At 36.9% G+C, this 11,247-nt stretch overlaps 1 protein-coding gene across 1 annotated transcript in view; it reads right to left on the bottom strand.

Annotated features, from left to right (window-relative positions):
- The window catches only part of LOC129225530 (protein spitz-like), a 244,122-nt gene extending 233,282 nt beyond the window's left edge, over positions 1 to 10,840 (bottom strand). Inside the window, exon 1 of the mRNA XM_054859964.1 lies at positions 10,820 to 10,840. The gene's annotated coding sequence lies outside the window, so the exon portion shown is untranslated. The remainder of the gene's footprint in view (positions 1 to 10,819) is intronic.
- Positions 10,841 to 11,247: the final 407 nt, after the last annotated feature.

Genomic DNA, 11,247 nt, shown 5'->3' on the forward strand with positions numbered 1-11,247 from the left:
GCGAAGTGCACGATATTTTCCTGTTGTTTCCAAGGTAAAAGGTAAACAAATCACCAAGCGCCAACGTACTCCCATGCTACACTTTTATCGATAAAATTGATATTAACAAGTCACATTAAAACTTGATTTTTAGAAACAACTTCTAGCGCGCGTACATGACGCATACTTGTTTGTCACTGCCCAGAAGAAATTGACTTAACTATATCTCATAAAGTGACGAAACTTTGTTTCTTAGACAGGGCGGGATGCTAATAAAACTAAGTCTCCAAAGGGGTGATGACCTAGAAAAGCTACAGACACGTGTCTGGGATACAGTCAAGAGGGGAGGGGGGATCCAACCAGCACTAATTCCAAACGTATCCTTCCCCTCCATCTCCTTCACATTAGCTCTGTCTAAAAACCATTTCGATTAACATATCTTAGGTTTCCTATTTGTAATTTTCGGAAACTCTTTTTGTTTTCAGCGTGGCTCTAAATATATGAGTCATAGGCGGGAGGTTCCTTTCTGTGGCCACTAATTGGAATGGGCGCCGTCGCTGCGTCTTATAAATCTCAGTAGGGGTGAAGATCGATGAGGGAGGCACCGCCGAACGACCACCCTTTAAGTCGTTACATTTTTGCACACTTAAAAAGTGTTGCTGGGCAGATTGAATTACTGACTTGATTCATATGCAAAGCCAGATAAATTGAGATGCGGTTTTTCTTTTCCTTTTTTTAGAGATGAGCAAACTGATTTTGAGAGTAAATGAACATTTTTTTCGCAACTACGTGTCTCGGTGGGTGTTTCATATTGAATGGGATAAAAGGAATAGTATAGCACAAATCGTGCAATTGATCTATTTAGTCGAAACAGATTCTGAAGCTACAATATTTTTTTCTAATGGAGCTGCGTAGGACATTTAGTCTTTTGCAGCCCAATTGCGTTCCCCCGATTACCATCCAGTCTTTCATGTGCCACCATTAAGGCGTGTATGTCAATTGCGCAGATAATTTCAAAGCCTGCATTCATACCAGATGGAGGCTGGGCTCGTTTCGATGCGAAACTGCACTAATGAAGGCATTCAAGCCAAAAGATCACCAAAGGTGTTCTTTTACATTCCGCATAATCGTACGACATGGACGATGACGATTTTCTGCATCTCGAAACTCACCGTAAAGCCCCTATGGTCACCGTAAAGCCCCTATATATACGAGCCGACCCATCAGCTTAAGATTAGCCATTTTGGATCGGAGCGCGTGCTTGAGTGCTTGTCTTTTCTGGCGAGTTATCACGTTTGGTGATTGTTCACTGAGCAAGAATTAGCGGCACACACGTGAATTGTTTATTAAATAAAATATTATTTTCGGCAAATTTGGCGAAATCCAAAACTTTGCTGTGGTAGCCCTGAGATTGCAACAATGAAAAATCCGATCCAAAATGGCTAAACTTAAACTGATGCGTCGGCCTATCTATATAGCGGCTCTAGTTCACCGCAGGTCATAACGCGGAGCCACGGAATAGAAGGCTAGCGCTTTACCACGCCACTCAACCGACAAGCTACAATCATACAAGTTATATGGGCCGTGGTAGCCCGATCGGTAGAGTGTCGGATTCGGGGCCGGAGGGTCCTGGGTTCGAACCTCGATGGTCGAAGACCCACCGTCGTCATTAAAGGGGACTGGCGACGTTAAATATGCTCGTGGTCTAAATGTCCTCCAAGTGAAACGATACCTCTGGGGGTGCTAGCACTAGGTAGCTATTAGCTCCTGGACTAGTTCTAAATTCTCATTAACTGTTCGATCCGGTGATGGTGCTGCCATCTATCGGTATATAAAAATAATGGAGGCAAGGCCCTTAGTATGCAGTCCTCGACATAAATACAGTTGTAGTCAGTTGTGACTCTGAATAGGAATAGTTATATTAAGTAGTAGCAGTGAAAACTCCAGGTACGAAATCGCCGACAGGGACACAGTTAATCAACATAGCGCCATCCACGTAGGAGATTGGAACGAATACGCCAAAATATCATTGATTATCGGCGTTTAAAGGCATTTTCTCAACGAAATTTCATAAAGACCTATTGCATGGTCACAGCATCAAACGGCGGGTGAAGTAGTTGCAGCTCAATAGTCTTCCCAATCACTTGGTCGAGCCTGGCAAAGAACATAGCATTGCTGTGTAGGCCAACGAGATCCCCATACCTAATCCCCTCTTCTTGCGATTTTTTCATGTGAGGATTTGTTTTAGACCAAGCCTTTATATCTCCAAAACTTACTCCTGTGAGTGCTTAGGAAATGGAGGCAACACCCAGAAGCAACCAATTACTGAAATGCTTTAATTATTAACAACGCGTACTGTATTCTGAGTGCGGCAAACTAAAATACGGCATATATATTTGATCAATATATTAATACTGCGTAGATATTTGGGCGTGGTGGTCTCATTGGTAACGTATCGGACTCGTAATCGAAGGGTCCCAAATTCGATGCTAACCGGTCGAAGATCCTCCGTGTGCGTTAATGGTGACTGGGCACGTTAAATATATCGTGATCACAAAATCCTCCAAGTGAACCAATACCACTAGGAGTGCTAGACCAGGAATTGCTCTGCTTCTGGTCTAGATTTAAAAAACAAAAAAAAAAAAAAAAAACAAAAAAAAAAAAAAAACAAAAAAAAAAAAAACGAAGCTTAGGGCCCCAGGCCAACTGCTGAAACCTCAAATTGTGGTAATAACGGGGGAACTTGGAGTGTGATGATGATGCATAGATGTTTCTCATATAATCAGAAAGCCATAAACGGAACGGCTATATAGAAACTAGGATAACCACAGTTTTACTCTAACTTTGATTTATTAAAATAAAATACATATTTACCACGTTCACAGGTATGCTTTATTTTTGTCCTCGACAATATAAAAATCCCTGTACTATAAACGCATTCTATTTATTACTCCAGCGCCATTTGACGAGTATTGGTAGCTTAGATTTCTCAAAACATTTTCATTACTTCATTGTACGCAAAAAAAATTGTATAGTTGCAAAAAGTTCCGTTTTTTTTTTTCTTTCGAATTCTGGAAAATACATCTGTTGCATCATGGATTAAGATATCATGTTCTGCATTGAATCTAAAATATATCTGTCTCCAATAACTGCATCTAATCTTACATAAAAGCGAGATGCATAGAAAGATATCCTGATCTAAGCAAAGGTTTCTTAACACATTAGCTACCACGCTCATTTATGAGGAAATCTCGGCCAGGCCACGCGTGCAGTGATAAGTAACAGCTAACGTGTCAACTAAAATGGAGCTATTGCCGATGGAATAAATAGCAAGACCTGCAGAGTAAGAGTCATGGAGTCGTTCTGATTTTGAGGTAAAAGTGAGATTATCAATTTCATACTCAAATCTTTCTTTTCTCGTTTAGAAAACTATTGCAGTTGAACTTGCTTATAACGAGCCCTGATTTAATTAGAACTCGGATTTAGCGAGGAAGTCAGAAAGATTTAGTTGGTACAATGTTAAGACTAGGGGAGTATAACTCGCTTTAAACGAGCAAACCCCGCTTAAAGCGAGCAATATGTTTGGGACTCATAGAATTTCTATTGCCTTCCAGCTCAGCTTATCCTTGGAAAAATTCTTTCAACAATCTGTAGTCAACCGAAAGTTGGTGATGAGTCATAAATCAAGAGAACAAGTGATGAAGGCTCCCCCCCCCCCTTTTTTTTAATTTGCGGACTAGAGAGGATTTTGAAAATTATATATTCGTTAAGCCAATGTTATCCCTTCCGAGGACATTGTAGCTTAAATTGAAGCTAATACAAAAGAGAAAATTAATGAAAACGGCGATGACGACAAAACTGAAGAATTTGAAGCTGAACAACCCTCAACACATCGAATGACTTTTGATGTGCCTTCAAAAAATTTTCGAGGTCAGAGGTGACAATGATGCTGTGAGTATTCTTCCAAATCAACAACACAGGAAAGAAGACTGCAAAACAGCTTGAAACATATTAACCAACTTATTTAGTACTATGCAGAAATAGGAAAAAAACAAAGCAAGTATGTACGAATATTAGTGATTTTTCATGAACTCGTTTTTTGCGAGTACTTGGTTATAAGGAGCAAATGTTGCAATCCCTTCGTGCTCGTTATAAGCAAGTTCGACTGCGTTTTCGTGACGGTTCTCCAGAAGACACGTAATTTTATCAAAAATAAAAATAAAGATAAGTTTAAAAATATTTTTACTGTACTTTTCTTTGTAATTAAAACCAATTAGAAGTGGAGTAGCCAAGATGAGGGATGGAGGAGTCATACCCTCCCACCTCCCCTGAAGCAACAAAATTATATGTATGAACACGCATGCAAAGGTCTAAAATTGCACTTTTCGGCCATTAATTTCGAAAATGTTCACATAACCCTCCACCTCCCCCAACCTCCGCATGAAAAAATACGCCGCTGAAAATAGCTTTAATTTTTTTTTTCGTTCAAAGTTTGTCTTAGATCTGAGGAGATTGTAGGCATTTCTCCAAACTGAAATGAAATGAACGAAGACAGCGTTCATCAAACAGAGAAATACGATCAGGCATTTTTGATGGCTCATTAATCGCGATGAGCTAACAAGGTACCAATTAGCAGGGCCATTTCGGGAAACGGGGCGGCTCCAATTCTGATAGACCCCTCGCGGGGGGTTGGCGCATCAGGAATGGATGGCCACTCGGCAATAAAGCCTCTCCGGTAACGTTTATGTCGATTGCGATAGTTTGATGATTCTCATTTCCATTGCCGTCCTGTAGATTATCCCTTGGGTGGGCCGGCAAAGTCGTATTTCGCCAGGAGGTGGCGCTGAGAATGGATTTCCATCTCCCACAGTTTTATGGTCTGTCGGATCTTAGGATGCACCGACGCGATTTGTTTTCGGTACGCACTGGGTGCAAAGCGATCTCAAGGGAAGTGTTGGAAGTATTTATTTGAATGATTACGTTTTGTAAGTGTGGGCTTGGAGATCTGTTTTGAAATGACTCTTAGAATTACTGTTTACGTGTTTCTTTTCTTTTTCTCTCTCTTTGTTTTTTAGCATCCGTCCCTTGATCTCCAACTAAAATGTATTTGATGACTTACGTAAATTATGGTGCTGCAAATGGAATTTTTATGCTACCAATAGCTAAACAAACAAATGTGTTACTGAATCCAGCTAATATACAAGCCAAGTTAGTCTGAGCTACCGAGCTATGCCCCTACTTACAAGACTGCAGGGTTTGGGGTTGGAAGCATTTTATTCCGGCAACCTCAAAAGACAAAGTGTATTTAACTCCGTTAAATACACTTTGTTTTATTTTAAAAATATTCCCGATTATCGGTCCGGAATTTAGGAGTCTGGTTTTTTGCGATCAGGATTTGTGAGAGTCTACTGTTCCCTAATATCACCTAACCCTTTAGTGAAAGTCACAGTAATGAGAATCCTCGTCGCATGATGGTCACGAAACTTCACTGTAAAGTCATCAACGGGTTGCTGCGAACAACTACAGGGACGTCATTGCGCATCTTAATTATCAGTGTCTCAAAGAACCTGGATTGTGCTGTCTCCCAGGAGTCAAGCAGGACGTGTTTGAGACATATTTCATGTGAACTCGTGGCGACGTCGCGACAACCATTGATCTGGGACCGGTCGCTTTGTGATATTATGAAGACGTTACTCCGCAACGTCTACACTGGACTACAAATGCGAGTCCAGGGTCGTAACGTCACGGAATGACGTTCGAGTAACGTCTTCATAATGTCACAGAGTGACCGGTCCCAGATTAATTGTCTTTGGAATCAAATATTGGTTGCATTGATCACCAATTAAGTTATGAAATTAATGGTCAACCACATTGATTTCATTACTGAACAAGGTTCTCACAAAGCACATCTTGTTTGCTAACGTAAATAATAATAAACAATAACAATTAATAATCTTAATATATAAAAATCAATGTCCTGAGATAACATATATATATATATATATATATATATATATATATATATATATATATATATATATCTTACTAATATTATATATGCGAAAGTTTGTCTGTATGGATGTATGGATGTATGGATGGATGTATGGATGTTTGTTACTCTTTCACGCAAAAACTACTGAACGGATTTTGATGAAACTTTACAATAATATAGCTTATGCATCAGAATAACACATAGGGTAGTTTTCGTCCCGTTATGGGGGGCAAAACCCCCTTAGGGGGGCAATAAAACACAATTTTTGTATAAATTCTCTAATAATGGGATGAAAAAATACTTGCACATATTTACATTATATGTCCATCGAAAGCTCTGATTTTTCTGCTGAAGATGGCACCTGTTCGAAATTTCTAAGTAGAATAAAAAACGAGTTATGAGCTTTTTAGATCCATGTTCGAAGGCTTTCCTCAACTCAATACAGTATTTAGTGTATCATCTCAACTCCCTGTCGATAGCGACAATTGTTGTATTGTTGACTTTCTTTGCTTTTCGTGATTGTTCAAGGCTTTTCTCAAGTCAAATCTTGAAGTAAGATTTTTGCACAAGATTGGCAAATAATACATGATTTGGCTGATGATTTTCCATTTAAACGGAACTTTAATGTAATTAATGGTTTTTATTATTATTTATGCTGATTGAACACTTACTCATTATCCAAACAACCAGCAGATCGCCAAAATTTTTGCAGAAAGATTTCCGTAGCTGATGCATTTGGCAGTTTTTTCAACGTTGCTGTTTTTGAAGCCGAAGACTACGTCATAATGTTTCTCAGCTTTCACCATGTAAACAAAACATCGCCAATCAAAGAATTTTCAAAAGACTTTTTTTACTGTGTTAAATAATCCAGCAACTAAATTAGGCAAATCCATAAACAGCACAAAAACTTCCATTAATTTTCCTTTTTGCACAATTTCAAACAATCACCTAATTTTATTACTTATTTTGGTAACATTTCGGATGAAACTGTTTAGCGCCATTTTATGGTGACCAAAAATATCTCAGCATCTGGCGACGATATCTCTGTAACGATAATTAATATCATATCGTTTTACAAAGTAAGGAAAGAATGGGGGAGCATCATCGAAGGTACCCCAAAACGACTTTCGCAAATTCGGTAAAATCGCACCAAGAGCGGGAAATGATTGAAATTTCCCGAAATAACTAAAGCATGTATAAGGGGATTACGAGCGCAGCTACTTTTTTTTAATCACTTCGTACTTCATTAGCCATACAGAGAAGGTTTTAAACTCCATGTAAAAAAAAAAAGTATCAACAGATTAATCTTTTTAAACATGAGAAGATTAATTTCATGTTTTTTAAATTTGTATATGCTTAAATATAGTGCTTTCGTTTCTAAATCAATACTACTTTGTTCTTTATACTTATTGCTATTTTAGTTTTATGGGTAAGGAAGAAACTCGATTTTTAATCACGTCAAAAAGATGTGTTTTAAATTCTTTCACTTAAAACAGAAAACAAAAGCAAGTAACGATTTTTTCTAATAATTATTACTGACCAGGCAACGCCGGGTATTTTTGCTAGTATATATATATATATCAACGCACAGCCGAAACCGCTGAAGCTTCAGACTTGAAATTTGGTAGGCATGTCCGCATGACTACAAAAGTAACCACTAAGAAAGGATTTTTCGAAATCTCAATTAGTTCGGGAGAAATTAATTAAAACCCCTTAATTTCTGCGAAATTAAAAACCTGTCATTGAAATTCAAATCCCTTATTTTCGAAGGCTTTCCTCCATTCAAATCATTATTTAGTACTTCATCTCAACTTTTGGCCGATAGCGAACTGTAATTTTGATATAGTTTTTGTTTCTCACGTGATTCTTCGAGGTTTTTCTCAAGTCAAATAAAGCCCTGGTTAATGGGCGGTAACTTACTGAATAATAATGTTTTCTGTCTTTTGTTTTCATTTTTTCAAAACTAGAAACGATGTTTTTAAGAACATCATCACAGGCGGACTATCCTCTTAAATTTGGAAGAGTGCAGTTTCCTGTGAAAGTTTGCTTTGCAATAACCGTTTATAAGTCACAAGGACAGACATTAAAAGTAGCAGGGATCGATTTAAGAGAAGACTTTTTTTCACACGGCCAATTTTATTTAGCTCCAAAGGCAGTTCATCAAGCAGCTTAATAATTTTAGCGCCAGAAAAAAAAATGTTGTATACTAAGAAGTTCTTGCTTAAACATAGGTATAACAATAAAATGTGGATGACCTGTGTTTGCAAAGATAATCAATACTTTAAAAGGATCGTTAATAACAGTTAAAGATCAGTTAAGGACAAGGGCATATATATAAGGAGTCCAGGGGCCCCGGTATCCTCCCAAAGTTAGAAAAAATTATTGGTAATAAGAAATTATTATAGGGCATTTTCGAAACTAGGTGCACCAAGCACTGTTAACCCCTGCTAATTCCATTACCCGAGCAATGCCGGGTACGGGAATGCTAGTAGTAATATAAACAATAAACGTGAAATGTCTGAGCTAAAGAAATAATTCAAAGAAATAGTGATTATGTAGTTGCAGCGAAATTTATGTACAAAACTTTGATGCAAAATTTCAAGCAGCGACGTAGAGTGCCTCAAAATAGTAACTTTTTCTCCCAGCTGCAAAAATCTAAAATACAACCTTTATACACCAAAGAAAATAACTTCTGTCACTGCACTACTTAACATTCTGTTGTCAAAATCCCGATGCCTATCGCTCTAAATACAGTCAACTCGCGATAACTGGAAGGTCCTTTATCTCGAAGTTGTCATCGGGTCTCGAACTTTTGAGAAGAACTTCCCAAGTTTTTTCCGGTCCCTATGTAGATGCTTCGAGTTATCGAGAGTTAACTGTATACTTTATACTACATTTTTTTGCCTTCGGGAAGAGTTTTCTTTTGTTTCTCCCTCGAAATTCCTATAAACTACTTTGTATCTTTCTTTTCCTAAGTGTCACAATTTCTATCTTCATGGCACAGTATTCGTGAACGATATACGCTACAAATTACGTTTCGCGATAGCGATGAAAATAAAAGTGAGTGAAACAAACTGAATTTTAAAAATAACACTTTAATTTTAAAAATAAGGGAAATTTTCGTCTAAGGAGGGAAATTTTTAACCGCAAAACACTTACGATCTTTTCCTTATTTTCTCCTTTAAGAAATAACTATCATCATTTCCTGCTTTTAGAAATTAAAATCATTACACGTAAACACTTAGAGACGAAGTGTCCTTGATAATTTCTTTTATCAACTAAAAGTTATTGTGGACATCTCTCAATCTAAATACACATATGGCGCGCATGTTTTAAATCGAGTATTAATTACATACTCTATTGTAATTCTATGCTATTTTATCAAAACAATTTTTTGCTAAAACTAGATGTTGGTGCACTTGTATTCCCTCTCTATAGTTAAATTCCTAAAAAACGGATTGATCTAAAAAAAAGTCTTCTTCATCCTCTTCTTATGCTTCCAGATTTGAGTTATTAGGACCCATTAAAATGTTTCGTTTGAAGAAATAGCTCAGTAATTATGATTTTTTTATGAATTTACTTTAATATTAATTTGTAAATTATAAAACAATAGTTTTCATATCACACCTTAATTTATCAAATAAGTACATTATTAATAATTAGGTGGTGCTGGTAAGGGGCGGTTTGGCAAATGGAGGCAAAATGAAAAAACTAGAAGATAAATCAACCATTCACTAGTCTTCCCTACACTTAACTTTTTTTTTTTTTTTGAAGTATTAATGCGCGCAACCTTAAAATTTCAGAATTATTGAACATCAAATTCCCATTTTCACACAACACTAACATCTTAAAATGCTCCGCTAAAAGCATAGTAAAAGCCGCAGATCACAACCACGAGCCCGTAAAAATGGTTAAGTAGTTTTTATTAACATTCACCATACTTATTTCCAGAAAACAATGAGGAGAGGGAATGAAAATAAAGGGTCAAAACTGTAAAACAACGACTACAAAATAAATTTCTTGGTGACAAAAAAAAAGTGTCTGACCGGTTGAAGTCATAGCTCAATTTTTAATAGCAGACATTTTATAAAAAGATACGAAGCATTTTTCACAATGCACTCAAAAAGACAAAGTAACTTTTCTGGATCATAAAGGACAATATTTAAGCATTCCTGTAGTTTTCAATTATTCCAAGAAAATGGCTCCACAAACGAGGAAAAGTGGGAATAAGTCAGGTAGTGAATTTCTTATCATTATCTAATTTTCTCTCATACATTTGATTGTTGAAACATGCATATTTTTCTTGGAAAGTTTGGTATGAAATGACTTGAGCCGCACTTTTTCTCGTTGGTGGAGTCATTTTCCTGGAATAATTGAAAAAACTACAGGGGTACTTAAATATTGTCCTTTCTGATCCAGAAAAGTTATTTTGTCCTTTTCAGTGCGTTATGAAAAGTGCTTGGTATTTTAAAAAAATTCTGTTATTTTATTCTTTTTAATGTAAATGTATTTTAGAAATAGATAACGTTACCATCACGAAATTTCATCTCTTTTTTTCATATAAATGCATCATACTAAGAGGAAAGAAATCCCGAAGTCTCTAAGTGATCTAGTTGCTGAGATGTAATCTAAAAGCAGTCCTCAGATTTATGCGTGACAATCAGACCAAGTATAATAAAGTATAATAAAAATGCTTAAAAAGAGAGAAAACAGAATTCAGAGACGAAATGAACTATACAACAAAGTTAAGAAACGTTGATCTTATTCAGTACTCATGCTCTTGTAAAAACCCCCAGAGTCAGATCAATAAATAGTGAGAGGTGGTAACAAGGAGAAAGCAAAACTTACCATGGCGGCAGACGAGAGACTGCGCGCTTTCACCCACAGGTGAGATTCCGCAAACCGCCTCTTCGTCGGGTGTCACCTCCCAACCTCTACACCAGACACCCACCCCATGGACCAACGTCACTTTTTGACGCACTTTTTTTTCTTCCCCAAACACCATAAAATTTATGAACCATCTTTCCCATGAATTGAAGTGTTCAGCTCAATAACGGACTACTGAGGGTTGCCTTTTTTTCCCTCACTTATTCCTATTTATTACATTCCGTAAATATAAGTTTTACCCGCAGTTTCCTTATTTTCAATTATCACATTCATATATTAATAGAGTTATTGACTCTATTAGTCTATAACCTAATTAAAACGCCAGTTATACACAAAGCAAAAAAAAAAAAAAAAAGACCGATGCACCTTTCAAAGCAAGTCGATTTAAA

The sequence above is a fragment of the Uloborus diversus genome, chromosome 7 (assembly GCF_026930045.1).
Source record: "Uloborus diversus isolate 005 chromosome 7, Udiv.v.3.1, whole genome shotgun sequence".
Lineage (NCBI taxonomy): Eukaryota > Metazoa > Arthropoda > Arachnida > Araneae > Uloboridae > Uloborus > Uloborus diversus.